Source organism: Maylandia zebra, linkage group LG4 (genome assembly GCF_041146795.1).
Source record: "Maylandia zebra isolate NMK-2024a linkage group LG4, Mzebra_GT3a, whole genome shotgun sequence".
Taxonomy (NCBI): Eukaryota; Metazoa; Chordata; class Actinopteri; order Cichliformes; family Cichlidae; genus Maylandia; species Maylandia zebra.
This window is the reverse complement of record NC_135170.1, coordinates 12,600,812-12,605,519: the sequence shown is the minus strand read 5'-3', so window position 1 is coordinate 12,605,519 and position 4,708 is coordinate 12,600,812. Positions and strand designations below refer to the sequence as shown.

At 40.0% G+C, this 4,708-nt stretch overlaps 1 long non-coding RNA gene across 1 annotated transcript; it reads left to right on the top strand.

Moving 5' to 3' along the window:
- The first annotated feature begins 1,208 nt into the window (after positions 1–1,208).
- On the top strand, positions 1,209–2,079 carry LOC143418477 (uncharacterized). The gene is made up of 3 exons (XR_013098469.1): positions 1,209–1,389; positions 1,546–1,809; positions 1,919–2,079. It is a non-coding gene; the product is annotated as an uncharacterized LOC143418477 (long non-coding RNA).
- Positions 2,080–4,708: the final 2,629 nt, after the last annotated feature.

Here is a 4,708-nt window from a genome sequence, read left to right as displayed (position 1 = left end):
AATATTTACTCGACGGCCAGAAAGAGTTCACTTTGCAACAGGGCAACATGAAAATATAGACGACACAAATGTGGATAAAAAGCATTAAAAACTTAGGCCTGTGCACGTGGGAGTTATACTTGCATGTTAGACTGTTGCACTGTAGCTGTAAACGGGTAAACTGTGCATAAAGTCATTTAAACTAGTATGTTACCTATAATAACGTTTTCTTTTGCGTGTATTAAATGATCTTGTGGCAGACATGTCACCAAAGATTGCAGCTGGGATAAAAATGTTCAGTTTTTGCTAATAAGTAGAGTATCTTACATCTCGAATTAACTCAAGTGCATAATGATCACCAGGCCTGTTTCTAGCTTTTTTTGGGGGGGTGGGCTGTGCATGTTCCTGATTGGGGGCCTTTATTTTGTATTTAAAACTAAAATCAGGGAATAAAACAAGTAAACACTGAGACTTTATTCACTGTAGAAAAGCTAATCCCCAAAATGTTTATTTACAAATATGCAAGCCATGTTCTGCAGCATCATCTGAATTCTCAAATGTACACACTGTCACATGTTTACAGGAGCCACATGTAACTGTGATCATCTTTAAAATCCTCAAAGCTTCTGCTTTTGGGCTTTTTAAACTAAAGTTTTAATCTCCTTCTTCATTGTGGCTTATGCTACAATTATTCACCTGACAAGACAGTCACCTCTGGGTAGAGGTCCCTCATTACACCACAGCCTAATGATGATCTTGAACTCATTACCCCCCACACACAAGGCAGGGCTCTCCTATTATTGTAGCTTGCTTTTCTTTATATCCTACATGTCATTTTAAACCATATAAGTGCCACACGTGACCAAGCATGGCCAGTTACAAAGGTATTTTGTGCATCTGCATTGTTCAAAAACGGCAATAAGCAGCAATGATTATAACAGAAATTAGAGTTTAATACAACATGGACTTTGGTGTTTGTTTAGCTTATGCAAATTATTATTTGACATGTCATTTGGGGGTATGCAGCAGTGAAGCTCTAACACGACGAGCCCATAAGTTGACACGTCTTTTATTACACTGACCTTGATGCATTGTCCTGGTTTTAGTTCTTATGATTTTATGTGAACATGTTGGATATTTTTTGTCATTACAATCACTGTGGACAAGTTATTCAACCGTGCGAGTGGTTTAAGTAGTTTATGGACATATGAAAGGGTTTGTTATTTTTTAAATGTTTCATGAGCTACTAACTGATGTCTGCATTACTGTCATTTTTGTGTATACCTGCAGCTTACTGTGCCCGATCACCTCAAAGACCATAATTATTGTAAGAGAAACACTGCATGCCAGGCCCGTGATGCAAAGAAACCCAGAGCCAGCAGGAAACAACCGTGCTGCAGCAAGGACCAGGTTGGATGTGTAAAATTTCAGGAACAGAATCATTTGAGGGTTTTGGAGTTTGGACTTCATTGTGGTTCATCAAATTTAGATTTTTGTCTTGTTTGAAAAAAATGAGGTCGCTATTAACTACTGACATTCCCTTGTGTGCTTCTGACCTTTCCCCAGGTTGTTAATTCAACCCAGAGGCCCCGGCACCGTGACAGAACAGTCAGTCAGCCCCGGAAAAGGAAGCGAAGCCCAGCATCCAGTGCCTCCCTCTGCAATCTCACATGATGACCTGCCAGTGGCAAAAAAATTGCCCCCCAGACCCGAGCCATGCAGTACCGACCACCAGCCAACCAGCTCCAGTGACAGCCCTTTAAAAATCCACAACCTCTCAGTGGAAGATTATCAGCGAGTCTACCATGAGGTGGTAGATAGCATGCTGACGTACGTTTGTCTCCAAATGTCCTGTCACTTTTTTAAATCGCCAGCTCTAAAATGGTTACAGTATGGTTTTTGACCACATGCATCATTTTGATTGAATTTCTTCTTGCAGGTCCAAGAATGGCCGCAAACGTCCCTACAGTTTAGAGCTGGGGAGAAGCACTAAAAAAAAGCTGTGGGAGAGACTGAATCGTCCTATGGTGGAGACATCAACCAACGAAGACGGACTTGAAAAAATTGACATTGCGTATGGGCAAAAAGTCAAAATCCCACAATATGATTTTCTGTAAATAGTTCACATGTGACTTTGATGATTAAAATGTAATTTCTGCACAAGTTTGTGTTTCTGTGTATTATAGATATATTCCACTGTGTGTTTGGACAACTGTTTAAGGTCACTGAGAAAATTCATAAAACCTTCATAGGACTTTTATTTTGAAAAATCACTACTTATATTATTATTTATCTGACTCAAAAGGGCTCATTTGAAGTCCTTCTTGACCATGATATATATTCAGGCACTGTGAACAAAACATAACATCCAACTTTAATTCACTCGCGCCTTTGTCTTTTTAAAGACAACACATTACTTAACTTCCTTGAATAAAGTGCAGAATGCTAGAGATTTATGTCATTCTGTTTGCATACTAAATATTCAATAATCATTCATGTTCTCTAATGACCGGTGCCCAGTGTTGTGCCAAAAAGTGATCGTTTGCCAAAGTGATTTCTGGTATTTGCCAAAAAATAATTGACGGTAACAGATGTAAATGACTTGCTGTCATATAATCTGTCAAACGTTTCTCTCATGAATGAGATCAATTCATTTTGATCCAAAAAGAAACTTCCTTTCATCAGATGTGACTTTTATTCAGCTTTCATTTATTCAGGTAAAAAGTGTCGCGGACATTAAAAATGTCGTTTGAGTTTTGAAATTTACATTTATGTATGTGGAATTTCCCTAATAAGATGGAGCGGCCGAAGAGTGAACTGTCAAAAGTACTGAATATGACGTCACTTATTTATGTGCGAATGTGTAATAATTAAAGTCAGTCATATATCCACAAACACAACAAGCTGAAAGTCAGTGATATATGTATATGTATATATATATATATCGTAATAATCTGACAATACTATAATATTGGCCATATTATATTTACATTGCCACAGTGAGATGACTTTAGTCTCATGAACAACATTAACTAATTGTTATTTACTAACTAATCTTAAATGACTGTTCAGCACAGGAATGAAGCCCAACAATCATGTTTTACAGTCCCGTGGTCTCAGCCTCAGATACTCAACTAAAGTGATGTCATGACAAAAATGAATGACCAACAGAACATTTTTCTCCTTCATTTCTGTCAAACAAAGCTGTATGTTCGCTCGGGCCCCTTTGGAGGTGGGGTGCCCCCGGCCTCTCGGCCTGGGGCTCGGTCACTCAGGCACAGCTGGGGGCCGGCGGAGCTCATGGGCGCGTCACTGCAACTCCCCCTGACTTCTGCTCCGCGGCTGCTGGGCGAGCCCTCATCTGGGACTCTCCTCAGCTCTTACTGGAACAGTGGCGCGGCTGCCCCTCTGTTGGTCTTCCATGGTCTCTTGTGTTCTGGGGGCCTCTGGATGTCTGGAGTTTTGATCTCCTCCATACCCGCTTCACACCCTGGAGGACGGGGCTGTGGCCCCCCCACACTCCCTAGCAGATCATTACATGGAGAAACCTTTGGAATGCAAGCATGCTGATCCACACAGGTATGCACACATGGGTATTCACAGACGCGGACTAAAGCTTTCTTGGCTGCTGCCTCAAAGCACACTGTGCGCTGTCTATCTTGCGTGCTGCACAATATCGTTTATTATTTAGTAAATATTGATATCTATGACTAGCTAGTTTATTGTGATGGTGCTTTGTTTTCTCTATTATTATGTTGCTCTTTGTTGTTTGCTGTCTCCTCTGTTTGTTTTTTTTGTTTGTTTTTTTTTTTTCTCCATACAGGTGACCCAGGAGTTCTTTTTTTTTTTCTCTCTCTTCCCCCCCCTTCTCACCGTCTCTTCTCCCCTTTGGTTTTCTTTCTTTCTCTCCCCCTCTTTCTCTCATTCATTCCCCCTGTCCTATTTATTAAAAAAAAAAAAAAAAAAAAAAAAAAAAAAAAATGACAAAGGATGAACTGAAGCTCTGCCATCACGTAATGTCGCATACTGCTGTTTCTGATGTCATTTAGAAAAAAAAAAAAAAAAAACAAAAAAAAAAAAAACAAAGCTGTATGTAACGTGTCTCGCGGTTAGTATCATGGTTGCTAGGCAACCTGAACAGCGCGACGAAGCGTATACCGTCCCATTTCACAAGCCTCTCACTTCCGCACTTCTCGTACTTATAGTACGCACCGTACGTAGTACGTGTAGTGCGCGTACTTCAAGCGTGCAGTCTCTTAATTGGGACACAGCCACTGACTAGAGAAAAATCAACCGAGCGTGACTGAAGGTTACCGAAGAGAAAACAGATGATGGTTCCAATGCCGGAGAGATTGTCGAACGGAAAAGCCATAGAAGTTCCGTAGTGTGAAGGTATTTCGGCTATTTCAAGTCTGACAGAAACAGAGTAGCGCGCACTGTAAATTGTGCCGAAAGCAAGTCTGGAAATACAATAAAGCGGTGCATGCTCAATCTCTGACTGGAAGCCCTAATTCGTCATTCGCCTTTTGTCAGACTAAAGTAACTGTTAAAACTGTTTGAAAAGCTCAGCTATACAACAAGGAGAGATTGAGAATTTCCTTTTAGTTCTCAGTTTATTTGATATTGACAAAAGTTAGTCAATTTTGTCTGATCTTCTGTAAAACAAACTAAGATTTATTTTTAGAATTAATATTTTGTTTCTAAGTGGAATTGACAATTTAGTAGTCTG